We start from the raw sequence: 17,010 nt of genomic DNA on the forward strand, positions 1-17,010 counted from the left end.
TCCTCATTTTTTTTATTTTTGGACAGATTAAAATTTGTAATTTAAAACTTGTATAATTTAAGATAATATTTAATTTAAAACTTCTAGTTCATTTGTCTTTCCTCAAAATTTTTTTTTTTTGGACGGATTAAAATTTGTAAGGAATAAATGATGGATTATCCGTCTCTTTTTCCTTACATTATCTCTACCGAAACAAAAAAAAAAAACGAAATTTCATATTCCTTCCTTCCTACTAAACACAACATTACTTGTTTTTCACCCTTCCTACTAACAATAATAATGAAAAGTGGCATATACTCTCTCTTTTTTCCACTCAATTAAAGAAAAGATGGGGAACTCTTCCTAGAATTACACCTATATCCCTTCTTCAATCTACCACTATACTCTTTTATCCTCCTGTGAAAGAGATCATTTAGGCAACAAAATTTACTATATTTGTATACTCTTGTAACCTCCGGTCAAAGAGATCATTTAGGCAACAGTATTTACTATATTTGATTATCAGTTTCAAATACCTCAAGAATTAAATGATATGTTGAAAGTTGTATTTAAGAGTATGATTAGATTAGCTTATGTGTAGGGATTATGGCCCTAAAATAGTTAAATTTGTAAATACTAAAAAGATTGCTAACCAAAAACATTCTTCCCAGAGTTTTGAAAACGTTTACATTTTATGGCCCTAAAATAACTTCTGTGTAGGGATATTTTTGGCCCTAAAATAGTTAAAATTGTAATACTAAAAAGATTGCTAACCAAAAACATCTTTCCCAAACTTTTGAAAACGTTTACGTTAAAAGATACTGATCACTTCTATGAAAAGAAAAAAAATTAAAAATCCATGACATTATCACGAAAATGCATATTTGCCATAAATATGCATTTTTAGTCATTTTATTACCTTATTTTTCTCATATTCCCCCTAATTTCTTTCTTTAGCTATCTATATATATATATATATATATACACATACATACACACATAAGAATATTATATATATAGGAGTTATGTTTTTCAATAATTTATCTCCATATTTTCAACCAATCATTTTTATTTATTTTTATATATTTTTAAGAACCTGTTACAAACAAAATCTTAAATAAACTCGTGTATTTTTCCTACAATAAACTAGCACGGGTTCATTCACACATGACACGCACAAATTCCAAATTTCCAACACTTTCACACTTGCAAAATGATCCCATTATTTTCAATACAAACTTCAAGTCTATATCAAATCATGCAGAGTCAAACAATTAAAAAAATATATAAAAAAATTATATAGTTTTTATTTTTTTATTTTTTTTTATGGTGAACCGGATTTCCTGATTAATCAAGGTGAATGCATGACATTCTAATATTTCTAAATTTATATGGTAATATGTAGAGAATTCTAAAATATACGGAGTAACAGAGTTTCGGAATATAAGAGAATGTTACATTAACACTAGTGAGGAGAATCGATATTCAATGGCAATTTCAAAGAGAGATTCAATTATATCTGCAAGTCAATTCCAGTCTTAAAACAACAAAGCAAACATAAAGTATATTATGTGAAAAAAAAAACAAACATAAAGTATATTATAGTTTATAGGGTTAATTGTAACTTTTAAGTGATCCATATTTGGCCACATTATTCTTCAGCTAACAGATAATAAGGTCGTGTTTAGCCAATTACACCACTATTTATAAGTAACATTTCACTACTATTTATAAGTAACATCACATAGTCTAAAAAGTAATGTCACATATAAACATAACTCAATTCAACATATCATGTTATTATTTGAAATTAAAAGTGGTAATATTTCCTTTTACAAATGATGATGTTACTTTTTAGACTCTGTGATGTTACTTATAAATGGTGGGGAAATGTAAAAATAGTCTAAAAAGTAACATCACCACCATTTATAAGTAACATCACCAAAGTTTAAAAGTAATATCACATAGTTTAAAAAGTAAAATCACCACGTTTTGAGGGTAAAAGATACTTATAAATGGTGGTGATGTTACTTTTTAAACTATGTGATATTACTTTTAGACTTCTGTGACGTTACTTAAAAATGGTAGTGAAATATTACTTATAAATAGTGGTGCAATTGTCAAACACAGTGTTAGTGTCTATTAAGTGGAGTAAAACGTTGCTAAACCAAGGCCACTTACTGCTCACTGTAGGAAACAGAATGGGAATTGTACAACAGGTGATTTGTGCCTGCACTATATAGTCTTACTTTTAAAATAGGGTTAAGAACAAAAAACTCCTTTGTTAATATATGTTATGTGCACAATAAGTCTCTCTTTTTAAAAAAGTGCATTTCAGTCCATAATATTTAAAAAAAGATACAAATAAACCAAATTTTACCATTTTTCTTTCTGTTACCAAATTTTACCATTTACAAAAAGTAAATCTAAAAACCCGATTTTACCATTTTTCTTTCTATTTTGCCCTCTCACGTAGCAAAATTCCCCAAACTTTGTTGTTCCGGTCATGTTACCAACCAAAATTTTCAAAAAGACAATATTGCCCTTTATAACAATTAATGGGTTAGCACATTTTTATTTGGCATTCCTACACTCACCTTCATTTCATTTGGGAACCTAAAATCTCTGTGTTTACAATTCTGCAACTCTCATTCCAACAAAATAAAATACCTAATTTCAATACAAAAAATAAGAATCTAATCCGATAATTTTGTGTAGGATAGATAAAGTAAAAATCCTTAATTCTCTACTCCAATTCAAACTTCATGAACGAAAAATAAAAATCAAATTTAACATCCAAAAAAACTAATGGATGAATCGCGGTTGAAGATCAAAGAAAAAAAAAAAGGTCAGATCTAAATGACGTCATCATTTTCGGCATATGCATCGCTCTTATTCACTTTGTGTTGAATGATTTGTGACTTTTTTTTAATAGATTTTTCACCTCTTTTCCTTGTTCATTTTTCTTCTTCTTCAATTCCTATCATTGCCGGAGTTGGAAGAGGACCATGGAGAGGGAAAAAGATAGAGGAAGGCAGATCGGAGAGGTCGGCGTGAATGGTGGAAGTGGTTTGGGGGGAGAAGAATCTTTAAAGATAGGGTGATGCACTGATGGTGGCTGCTATGGATGAATATTGGGGTCGTTGGTGATGGTGGCGGCCATGGTTGAATATTGGGGTGGTTGGAGAGAAACGATAAAAGATTGGGTAGATTACAGAGACACCCCCTGAGGTTAGGTCATTTTTCAGTTAGATGAAGATTTTGGTTTTAACTTTCACTTACACCCTAAATTACTTTTTGGACTCTGACACATGCGAAATGACTCATTTACCCCTATTTGTTTAAATATAATTTAATATAAAATATCTATAACATTAATTTTCAAAAATACCCTTACAACAAAACCCACCAAATCATACTCTCTTTCTCTTCTCTCTCAATCAAAAGTTATCTGCCAAATCCATTACACAGTAATAAAACCGTCATCGATTCCGACTATTACAGTGCCACCTCAAAACCGCCACCATCATCCCTATGGCAAGTGACAAAATTCATAAATAAGTTCCTAATCTAATGTATAAGACCATGTACACAGATATTTAGATCAATATGGATTGCCATTGAGTAAGGTGGGATATGGGGTTCTATGGTTGTTGACTAGAGGTGGCGGTAGCGGGGCGAGGTGGAAAGGGGGTTGTAGTCGAAGACTAAGCAGGTAGCGCCGGATGCTGGCGTTGATGGCGAGGATCTAGGCCATGGTGAGGACTGTGGCGGTACCGGCTCGGAGCTCCGTCGTGAGGGTGGTGTTCCATCGGCCATTGCGCGTCACCTTAACGCATCACTGTTTCAGCAAGAATCACCATCGGAGTCGCTGCAGACAAAAGTCCACCATCACCAACGGCTTCTTCTCTTAGACCACGGTAGAGTGCAGATCTACTTACACCAACAGTAAGGGCGCGTTACGTTCACGCGTCGCCGATACAAATTATGGTCTCGCTCTGGTCAGATCCTGAAGTGCCGGCACTCTCTCTGTCTCATATTGCCAACGTAGTTGTGGTTTCTCATAGTGCCGCCACCACTGTGAACCTCCACAAGCCGTCGCCGCTGCAACTGCCGTTCCGAGAGATGAAACAGAGAGGATCAGGAGTTTTAATTGGTATCAAAATCTCACCGCAGTACCAGTGGCCAAACTTAGCTTGGGCAGGAACGATGAAGGCGTCGAAACAAATTGGATAACAGTTGTCGGAAGGAGGAGTGTTGGAGTCTCTGTAACTAGGATAGGGTTTGGATCGGAACTTCTCATTCTCTCACCCTATTGTTTCTCTCAGTAAATCGTCCCTCCACCCCACTCAATTCATGTGATACCCCTCGGATCCGAGACACGGGTTGATCAGGCCCAGGCCCAAACCCGAGGGAATATCAAACAATTACAGTATTTTAAAGCGAACACAGATGACAAAATGAAACAAAAGTGATGGAATAAAACTGAAAGTAACATTAATTATAAAATCTTCCATGTATAACTGAAAATTGAAAATCCAATCCTCCAAAACTTCAAGGTTACAACTTGGGAATCCACTGATGGACCCCTAACCAAAAGTTCAACTGAAACTGAAAACTGAAAATAGTTAATGCTAGAAATATCGAGAGAAGTCCTACGTATCAGATGAAGGTGAGACTGTCCTCGACAAGCACGATCAAGCTCTAAGGCTGGAACCGTCCTATACCTGAAAAGAATAATAAAGGAGTGGGTCAGACCCACGAGCAAGTTCTAATTTAACTGCAATCCATACAGTGACCCGATACGCAGATACACCCAGACACCTCACAATATCTATCTAGTCCATACGTATAAATATATCCACACTAAGGGACATTCACCAGTCTTTAATAGGGGTCTCAACCTGAATAGAAGGTAACATGCGAATACGCACCCAAAGGTGGGCATGAGTACCTAGACCTAACAGGGTACACCTCAACCTATTATAACCAGCTACACATCCACTGCATATACGCACCCTAACCAACGAGTCTGAGACTCAAGCTCAACTCGTGGTACCATAACCATATATATAAAGTCCGTCCAAATCCAGGGTATGCAGTTCAACTATTTATTAAACTGTTATACAATAAACCAACTAGTTAGTCATTCAACTTATTCAGTTGATATGACTTAACTACCATCCGTTAATCCAGGAAGTCATCCAACTTGTTTACAGCTGATCTGACTTAGTCACAATTAGGATTCGATATCTTTCAATCCATTCCATTAATCCATTAGGTTAGGTTTATGCGTTTTGAGCTAAACCGTCCCTAGTATGTCACCGTCCCATACCGGTACATACCATCCTCCATATCCATGTAAATTACAACATATATAACAGTTCAATAATTTACAGACCAAAAACTACCATCCAAACAATTGTAGAAAAATATTTAAAGCTTCAGCAATTTAAATCCAAGCATTTAACCATATAGTTGCAGGAGACGATTTAACAAATCAACAACTAACATCCAGAGCATGCATAGACCAAATTTAATATGTCAGGGACTCCATCATGCATGTGAATAGGTTAAATAATCCTATTATTAACCAATAAATTGCTAAAACAATTCAGAAGATTGTTTAAATATTTCAGCAGTTTAAATCCAAGCATTAACCATATAGTTGCAGTAAACAATTTAATAATTCAACAACTAGCCTCCTGAGCATGCATAGATCAAAATTAATAATTAAATGACCTTATCATGCACTTGAATGCATTCTAAAACAAGTTTTATAAACACATTATGTTCCATCAAATTGCTGAATTTTAATTCAACAATTAATTTAACTTCCATTTGTTAAGTGCCTTAATTTTTACACTGTTTGTCCCGACAACTTAGAATTAAACTTTACTCAATTTAGGGTCTTAATAACACTCAAAATTCATTCCTTGATCCCTCTGTAAAGTTCCAGATTCATTCAAACAGTCCCCATGCTCCAACAGTGAACATAGTATGTAGAAAAATAAAAAAAAACGTAAAATAAATCAAAAATACCAAGGGAGCCTGCTCCAGAATTTGGAGCAGGCTCTTTTCTAGCCTAGAGCCGGCTCTAGAAGTCCCTAGAGCTGGCTCCACTTTGTTGTGGGAGCCGGCTCCCACTTCCATGGAGCCGGCTCTCACTTCCTCTGAGAGCCTTCGTCCCCGGTGCGTCGTTTCAGCTCTTGTGCTCCTTCTCCGGCTTATTCCTAACCCTCTGTTAGTCTCTAAAACTAATCTTAGGACTCGTAATTTAGTCTAGAAGCATTCCCCAAGATTGTTTACAATAGTTTTGAAAGCAATTACAGAGTTTAATCAAGCCATTTAAACTAGCGTTGTTGAAGAACGGCACTGAAACTAAATTGCAAGATCAGTTTTATCCCAACCCCTCTGTTCTTGCTCCAATTTAAATTTGAAGTCTTAATTTACATCTTGTATCCAGTCAGACCTTGGTTGATTTCAGTAAGATTCAAAATAAAAATTAGAACAGTGGGACGTTATGCCAAAACAGAGTCAAGAAAACATACGCGCTATAATTATTTTGTAAATAAATTTTGCACAGATAAAACGATCAAGCAAATCATATATCAAACATGCATGGTTCAGTTTAAGGCCAATTAATCTCCTAGAGACTGTCTAGGTGCACAGAACACAAGCCAAAGGGAAGGAGAAAGAGAAGAACTTGCCTGTACAGTTTTATAAACAGAACCTTGACGCCGTTGTTCTAAGCTTTCCGGCAACCACTGACTACCTTCTAGCCTCCTCTGGTTCTGATCTAATCCACCAAACACCTCCCTTGGTCCTCTCTGTTATTCTCCTTGACAGACCGTTACGACGCTCTGTTCTCTCAACTTCTCTCTTTACTGTATACGAGAATATGGTAATAGGGTTTTAGAAACCCTCGGCAGACGTATACCCATATATTTATAGAGTTATACCAAAACCCTAAATTAATTAAAGCCCTCACTAAATCCTAACCGGCCCATAGAACTTAATTAAATCCTGTGTCGGCTAAAGAAACTAAACCCTCAATTTTGAAAAATCGTTAATTAAAATACTTCCTAAATTACTTCATAAATTAAAACCTTTAATAATCAATTAAATAAATAGAATGCAATTTAAACAAATAAATAGATACCAATTAAATACACGTCACACAGGTAAACAATTAAATAAAATAATTAAACCAAATAATCATGCAAAAATACAATAAAAATAATAAATAAATGCCGAGACTATTCTTTTAAAATTAGGGGTATTACATTATTCTCCCCTAACAAAAGGAATTCTGTCCTCGGAATTCGCCCTTACATTCTTCCAATATTTCAGGAAACTGCGAGCGAATGACATCCTCCCGTTCCCAAGTGGACTCGGCCTCATTGTGATGGCTCCACTGCACACGAACCAAAGGGATAACCTTATTGCGAATGATTTGATCCCGACGATCAACAATACGATATGGTGGCTCCAAATAAGTTGCATCCGGCTGTAACTCAATCTCCCCAACATCGATATGTTGATACCGATCCTCATCTCGCAGAAATTTCGGTAACATGGACACATGGAATACATTGTGAACGCGATCCAAGTTATCCGGAAGTGCCAACCGATAAGCCACAGCTCCCACTCGATCCGTAATCATGAATGGACCGACAAACCGCGGAGACAACTTCCCTTTCTTTCCAAAGCGCATAACACCCTTCATAGGAGATACTTTGAGGAGAACCTGATCCCCAACCCGAAACTCCAAAGCACGAGTGCGACGATCAGCATAGCTCTTCTGCCTACTTTGGGCAGTACGCATGCGATCTCGAATAAGAGCAATCTTTTCAGAAGTATCCTTGATGAACTCAGGACCTAAGAATCGATTCTCTCCAACCTCCATCCAACAAATAGGTGATCGACACGGTCGACCGTATAACGCCTCAAAAGGTGCCATCCCAATAGTCTTCTGGAAACTATTGTTATAAGCAAACTCCACAAGTGGCAAATATTCCTCCCAGTGGCCCTTGAAATCCAGGACACACGACCGAAACATATCTTCCATAATCTGATTCACCCTCTCAGTCTGTCAGTCAGTCTGAGGATGATAAGCAGTACTAAGGTGTAACTCCGTACCTAAAGCCTGCTGAAAACTCTTCCAAAATCCAGATACAAAGCTCGAATCCCTGTTCGATATAATAGACAATGGAATGCTATGTAGCTTCACAATCTCTGAAATGTAAAGCCTCGCCAACTGCTCCGAAGTGTAGTCAGTGCAAATAGGCAAGAAATGAGCTGACTTGGTCAACCTATCCACAACGACCCATATGGAATTATGCCCCTTGAAAGAATTTGGCAACCCTTCCACAAAATCCATAGATATGCTCTCCCATTTTCACTCCGGAATTGGTAGTGACTGTAGAGCTCCTGGCGGCCTCTGATGATCAATCTTAACCATCTGACAAGTACTGCACTGAGAAACAAAAAGAGCAATGTCCCTCTTCATACCTGCCCACCAAAACTGCCGTTTCATATCCTGATACATCTTATCGCCTCCTGGATGAACAGAGAACTCAGAGTGGTGAGTCTCAGTCATCACATCCTTCCTCAAATTATCAGCAGAAGGTACCACTAACCGTCCCTTGTACCTTAAACCTCCATTAGCCCCAACATAGTAGAATGGAACCTCTCCGGAAGCTATCTCTGCGACCTTGTCGACACACTGCTGATCGGTGAGTTGTGCTTGTAAAACCTTACAAATGATGGAAGGTGTAACCACCATGCAAGCCATAAAAGCGTCTGACAACTCATCTACATTCTTCAAAGCATTCCACTCAATAGCGAATAGAGCAGAAAGACTACTAACAGGTCGGCGACTGAGTGCATCCGCCACCACATTCGCTTTCCCTGGATGGTACTGTATAGAAAAATGATAGTCTTTTACAAACTCCAACCACCTGCGCTGTCTCATATTCAGCTCCCGCTGAGTGAACAAGTACTGCAGACTCTTGTGATCACTGAATAATCTGAAGGACTCACCCAACAGATAATGCCTCCAAATACGCAAGGCAAAGACCACTGCTGCCAACTCCAAATCATGTGTTGGATAATTAAGCTCATGAGGCTTAAGTTTCTGAGATCCATAAGAAATCGGTCGCTTCTCCTGCATTAATACACATCCAAGACCCTGCAATGAAGCATCCGTGTAAACAAGATACTCTATCCCGCTCTGCGGAGTAGCCAGAACAGGTGCAGAAGTCAGCTTCCTTTTCAGCTCATCAAAAGCTCGCTGACAGTGTTCATCCCACACGAACTGTACACCTTTCTTGGTCAGATGAGTGAGTGGTCCTGCTATCTTGGAGAACCCCTGGATGAATCTCCTGTAATATCCTGCCAGACCGAGAAAACTCCGAATCTCTGTAGGTGACGTAGGCTGTCCCCACTCAACCACCGCCGAAACCTTGGCCGGATCCACTGCTATCCCCTTTTCTGACACCACGTGACCCAGAAATTTCACCTCCCGCTGCCAAAATTCACACTTCTCGGACTTGGCATACAACTGATGCTCACGGAGCGTCTGCAAGACTATGCGAAGATGTCTAGCATGATCGTCCTCCGACCGAGAATAGATCAAGATGTCATCAATAAAGACAATAACAAACTGATCCAAATAAGCCCGGAAGACTCTATTCATTAAGTCCATGAACACTGCAGGTGCATTAGTCGTCCCAAACGGCATAACACGAAACTCATAAGAACCATATCTCGTGAGAAATGCTGTCTTAAGAACATCCTGCTCCCTAACCCTCAGTTGATGATACCCAGAACGCAGATCAATCTTGGAGAAGTATGTGGCTCCCCTTAACTGATCAAACAAGTCATCAATCCTGGGCAAAGGATATTTGTTACGAATCGTAACCTTGTTCAACTCCCTGTAATCTATACACAGACGAAACGAACCATCCTTCTTCTTCACAAACAGAACCGGTGTTCCCCAAGGTGATGTACTCCTACGAATAAAACCCTGGCTGAGTAACTGCTGAATCTGATCCCTCAGCTCTCTCATCTCTACCGGTGCCATCCTATAGGGTGCCCTAGCAATAGGCGCAGTGCCTGGAGCTAAGTCTATCACAAAATCAATCTCGCGACTATGTGGCAACCCTGGAATCTCCTGAAATACATCCGGGAAATCCTGTACAATTGGTATGTTATCCAATGACACAGTAATCCCCTCATCCTTTTCCTCCTCCACATGGAACAAATAGGTGCTACCGCCTCCTTTAGAACGTGGCATAGCTACTACATACATATCCTGACCAGGTATGGTAAAAATAATAGATCTATCAAAACAATCAACTTGGGCATGGTAGTGAGACAACCAATCCATCCCAAGTATCACATCATAAGTGTGCATGTCCAGGACCAGTAGATTGGCTAGAAACCTGAGTCTGCCAATATCTAGTGTCACAGGCCCATCACTCTCATGTATAATAGCTGTATCACCCAATGGTGTAGAAATACCCCGAGGTCTAGTGCATACCCTCGTCCTCATCCCAGATAAAGCAACAAAAATCCTAGCTACAAATGAGTGTGTAGCACCCGTATCAAATAAAACACGTCCAGGTAAACCATGAATAAGAAACTTACCCTCAATAGTCTGAGGTGCCTGAACATCCTGTGGCTTGGGGTTATACACCCTGCCATAATGCAACTGCTGTGGTGCCTGTCGCTGAGTCTGCGGCGGTGCCGGTAAAGCCAGATGTGTCTGTCCCTGAATCCGTGGAACCTGTGGAGCTGGTAGAGGCACTGGCGCCCTCTGTCCCTGCTGCACATACTGTCCCTGTCCCTGTCCTGCTTTAGGACACTGCCTGGTGGTATGACCATACTCTCCACAAGTGTAACAACTACCCTGGAAAGTACCAAATGGCCTCCTCTGTCGGTTAACCTGTGGCTGACCCTGTCCTGCCTGTGGTCCTCCATTCTGTTGCCTCTGAATAGGTGCCCCATTCCGATGAGCATCTGAACCACCCTTGTGCTTCTTCCAAGGCTGTTGCCCTTGGAACTTGCCTTTGTCATTTTACCGATGACCATTGCCATTCCCCTTTTCAGCTGACTGATTAGCAGAGTCTTTATCACCCCGCTTCTCACCACGAGCCTGCCTGATGTCCACAGTCAACTGATACTATTGTAGCGCGGCGTCTACCACCTGAGCATAGGTAGTATAGGCTGGACTACCTGTAATAGCTCTCTTGATAGACCACATCAGTCCCTTGACGAAACTGTTACGCTTCTTCTCTTCCGTATCCACCTCCTTCGGTGCAAAGAGAGACAAATGTGTAAACTGCTGCTCATACTCTGCCACTGTCATGTTTCCCTGCTGCAGACTTAGAAACTCGGTCTTCATAGCTGCCCTGATTGCATAGGGAAAATATTTCTCGTCAAAGCGAGCACTGAACTCATCATAAGTCAATGTCATCCTCTCCTCTGGGGTGGTAACTGACTCCCACCACTGTAGTGCATCCCCGACTAGCTTGAAAGTAGCAAGCATCTGCTTTTGAACCTCCGTGCACTGAACCAAACGAAGATGACGCTCAATGTCTTGTTTCCACTGGTGAGCTGCTCTCGCATCGGTGGAGCCTGAGAACACAGGTGGACTCCCCTTTGTGAAAGAGCTTCTTGCCTTTTCCCAAGAATCCGTCTGAACCACTGGTGCTGATACAGGTGCCTGCTGAACCTGTGGCTGGCTCCGGAGTGCAGCTGTTACCCCAGCCTCTATAGCCCGAGCAACAAGGTCATTGAGGTGTGGAGGAATCTCTGAATCTCTGTCCCGGCCCTGAGTCTGTTAAACTTCCTCCTGCTCCTCCTGAAACCCTGGCATTTGCTGCTCTTCTTCCCTTTGTCGACGTTGTAGACGTTCCTGCTGTCTACGTGCCGCTCTCCTCTGTCGACTGTTCATGTTCTGTCCTCTTCCAGTGTTAACCATGCAGTTAACATAGAAAGACAGACATCAGTACGAGTTTAAACGAACCGTAAAAGAATTCAACGAATCCTAAATATAAGCTCTATATAAACAAAACGCTACGCGGAAGTCTTAATACGAAACGTCCTAGAGACACTTGAACCTGGAGTGCTCTGATACCAACTGTGATACCCCTCGGATCCGAGACACGGGTTGATCAGGCCCAGTCCCAAACCCGAGGGAATATCAAACAATTACAGTATTTTAAAGCGAACACAGATGACAAAATGAAACAAAAGTGATGGAATAAAACTGAAAGTAACATTAATTATAAAATCCTCCATGTATAACTGAAAATTGAAAATCCAATCCTCCAAAACTTCAAGGTTACAACTTGGGAATTCACTGATGGACCCCTAACCAAAAGTTCAACTGAAACTGAAAACTGAAAATAGTTAATGCTAGAAATATTGAGAGAAGTCCTACGTATCAGATGAAGGTGAGACTGTCCTCGACAAGCACGATCAAGCTCTAAGGCTGGAACCGTCCTGTACCTGAAAAGAATAATAAAGGAGTGGGTCAGACCCACGAGCAAGTTCTAATCTAACTGCAATCCATACAGTGACCCGATACGCAGATACACCGTAGACACCTCACAATATCTATCTAGTCCATACGTATAAATATATCCACACTAAGGGACATTCACCAGTCTTTAATAGGGGTCTCAACCTGAATAGAAGGCAACATGCGAATACGCATCCAAAGGTGGGCATGAGTACCTAGACCTAACAGGGTACACCTCAACCTATTATAACCAGCTACGCATCCACTGCATATACACACCCTAACCAACGAGTCTGAGACTCAAGCTCAACTCGTGGTACCATAACCTTATATATAAAGTCCGTCCAAATCCAGGGTATGCAGTTCAACTATTTATTAAACTGTCATACAATAAACCAACTAGTTAGTCATTCAACTTATTCAGTTGATATGACTTAACTACCATCCTTAATCCAGGAAGTCATCCAACTTGTTTACAGCTGATCTGACTTAGTCACAATTAGGATTTGATATCTTTCAATCCATTCCATTAATCCATTAGGTTAGGTTTATGCGTTTTGAGCTAAACCGTCCCTAGTATGTCACCGTCCCATACCGGTACATACCATCCTCCATATCCATGTAAATTACAACATATATAACAGTTCAATAATTTACAGACCAAAAACTACCATCCAAACAATTGTAGAAAAATATTTAAAGCTTCAGCAATTTAAATCCAAGCATTTAACCATATAGTTGCAGGAGACGATTTAACAAATCAACAACTAACATCCAGAGCATGCATAGACTAAATTTAATATGTTAGGGACTCCATCATGCATGTGAATAGGTTAAATAATCCTATTATTAACCAATAAATTGCTAAAACAATTCAGAAGATTGTTTAAATATTTCAGCAGTTTAAATCCAAGCATTAACCATATAGTTGCAGTAAACAATTTAATAATTCAGCAACTAGCCTCCTAAGCATGCATAGATCAAAATTAATAATTAAATGACCTTATCATGCACTTGAATGCATTCTAAAACAAGTTTTATAAACACATTATGTTCCATCAAATTGCTGAATTTTAATTCAACAATTAATTTAACTTCCATTTGTTAAGTGCCTTAATTTTTACACTGTTTGTCCCGACAACTTAGAATTAAACTTTACTCAATTTAGGGTCTTAATAACACTCAAAATTCATTCCTTGATCCCTCTGTAAAGTTCCAGATTCATTCAAACAGTCCCCATGCTCCAACAGTGAACATAGTATGTAGAAAAATAAAAAAAAAACGTAAAATAAATCAAAAATACCAAGGGAGCCTGCTCCAGAATTTGGAGCAGGCTCTTTTCTAGCCTAGAGCCGGCTCTAGGACTCCCTAGAGCCGGCTCCACTTTGTTGTGGGAGCCGGCTCCCACTTCCATGGAGCCGGCTCTCACTTCCTCTGAGAGCCTTCGTCCCCGGTGCGTCGTTTCAGCTCTTGTGCTCCTTCTCCGGCTTATTCCTAACCCTCTGTTAGTCTCTAAAACTAATCTTAGGACTCGTAATTTAGTCTAGAAGCATTCCCCAAGATTGTTTACAATAGTTTTGAAAGCAATTACAGAGTTTAATCAAGCCATTTAAACTAGCGTTGTTGAAGAACGGCACTGAAACTAAATTGCAAGATCAGTTTTATCCCAACCCCTCTGTTCTTGCTCCAATTTAAATTTGAAGTCTTAATTTACATCTTGTATCCAGTCAGACCTTGGTTGATTTCAGTAAGATTCAAAATAAAAATTAGAACAGTGGGACGTTATGCCAAAACAGAGTCAAGAAAACATACGCGCTATAATTATTTTGTAAATAAATTTTGCACAGATAAAACGATCAAGCAAATCATATATCAAACATGCATGGTTCAGTTTAAGGCCAATTAATCTCCTAGAGACTGTCTAGGTGCACAGAACACAAGCCAAAGGGAAGGAGAAAGAGAAGAACTTGCCTATACAGTTTTATAAACAGAACCTTGACGCCGTTGTTCTAAGCTTTCCGGCAACCACTGACTACCTTCTAGCCTCCTCTGGTTCTGATCTAATCCACCAAACACCTCCCTTGGTCCTCTCTGTTATTCTCCTTGACAGACCGTTACGACGCTCTGTTCTCTCAACTTCTCTCTTTACTGTATACGGGAATATGGTAATAGGGTTTTAGAAACCCTCGGCAGACGTATACCCATATATTTATAGAGTTATACCAAAACCCTAAATTAATTAAAGCCCTCACTAAATCCTAACCGGCCCATAGAACTTAATTAAATCCTGTGTCGGCTAAAGAAACTAAACCCTCAATTTTGAAAAATCGTTAATTAAAATACTTCCTAAATTACTTCCTAAATTAAAACCTTTAATAATCAATTAAATAAATAGAATGCAATTTAAACAAATAAATAGATACCAATTAAATACACGTCACACAGGTAAACAATTAAATAAAATAATTAAACCAAATAATCATGCAAAAATACAATAAAAATAATAAATAAATGCCGAGACTATCCTTTTAAAATTAGGGGTATTACAATTCATCCACCACCTCGCTCTTTATCTCTCTAAAAATAATTTTTTTTAATCATGAACAAGAACGAAATAAAGGATCTAATAAACCCATCACAATTTTAGTTTGGCACCCCTGGTTGTTTTGTATGTGTGTGTATATATCTATATACATATATGTGTGTAATTTTGTGTGTGTATATATATATATATATATATATATATATATATATATATATATAAATATATGTTTGGCTGTTTTCTATATCTGTATAGATATAACTGCGTGGAGTTGGGTTTTGTGTGCTGGTGGTGGTGGCAAATCCGGTGATTGGGGATGATGATGGTATGATGTGAATGAGGAAGAGGAAAAGGAAATTGTATGTGGGGTAGTTTGGTCACAAAAATAATCAACGGAAGGTCAAAGGGTAACATAGTCATTTAACATCTCAAAGTACTACAGCCCTACCAAAAATTGACATTTGGGGTTTAAGTGAAATGTTAAATCACTAATTCAAATATAAGTGAAATCTAAACCAAAATGTTAATCTAGCTGTAAAATGACATAACCTCAGGGGGTCTGAGTGTAATTTACCCTAAAAGATTAGGGTGTTTGTTGTTTGACACAAAGACGCCCCTTTAATTAAAGGCAGAATAGTCTTTTCACACAGCATGTATTTCTACTTATTAATTTATTCTATTGACATGAGGATATTATCGTCATTTTAAGTCTTGATGGCCTATTTGTACCAAATCAATAGTATAGGGGGTTGTAAAATACATATGGACTTTTTACACTATATCAATAGTAAAGGGATTTTTTGCACTTCACCAATTAAAATATGTTATGTTAGATCTAATTTTGTAAAGATGTGCAAATACTCCCCTCAAATAACTTTTATGTGAGATGTGACATAAAAATAAATGTATTATTCCTTTTTACTCTTTTAATATTTCAAAAATACCCCTTGTTAATTTATTACAGGGTAAATTAAACTGACATCTCTTGAAGTTTTAGTCAATGCCACTTAGGAGTCGATCAATAACATTTTTTACATTGGCACACCTGAGGTTTAAAAAATATGCTTTGACACCCCTCCAGAGACCATATGAAATTATCTTTTAATCATTTGACTCGTCAATAACTCCATTTAAATAAAGAAATTACAAATTTAACATCTTAACTAATTTTAATAGACCAAACTAACATTTTTTTTTCACTTCTATATAGATATAATTTATATATAACAATACTTATACCATCATATATCCACCACCACCATCACAATATAAAAATAAAAAATAAAAAAAATAAAATTATTATTTTTTTTTGTGAAATAGCCATAACTGTATACCACCACGGAAAAAAAAAAAAATGATAACAGTCATGGCTAACTCATACTTATATGTCCCAAATGCCACCAGAACCACCACTACACTAAGACAACACTACCACCACCACCAAACCAAGGCAACACCACCAACGCACCCAGATGCTACCAGAACCACCACCACAATAGAAAAATAAAAATAAAAATTTTGAAGTACCCTGATAACCTAGATACCACCGTAACCACCACAACCACACCCAAACACCATAACAAACACCACCAAAAAGTAGAAAAAAAAAAAAAAAATTGAAAAAAAAGAAGAAGCCATGACCAGCCCAAACCCACCATAACTGAAAAATAAAAAATAAAAACCCATGTCTAACCCATACAACACCACTACCAAGCACCACCACGATAGAATGGAAAAAAAAATTAAAAAAAATAACAATGGTTATTTTCATCCTACCATTCTCATCAATTATTTTCTCTCATCTCACACCCATTTTTCTTCTCTTACTCATCTAGGTCATCTCAATCACAAATCCAACACTACCACACCGTAACATTTTCTCCCAAATTATGCATATTAATTTGCCAAAGCCGACATCTCTTCCACCTCCAGTTATGTTCCCCTCAATTGGCCATCG

This window comes from Cornus florida, unplaced genomic scaffold, assembly GCF_030987335.1.
Source record: "Cornus florida cultivar Cherokee Brave unplaced genomic scaffold, ASM3098733v1 CherokeeBrave_3.0.0_Hap2_Chr11, whole genome shotgun sequence".
In the NCBI taxonomy this organism is placed as follows: Eukaryota; Viridiplantae; Streptophyta; class Magnoliopsida; order Cornales; family Cornaceae; genus Cornus; species Cornus florida.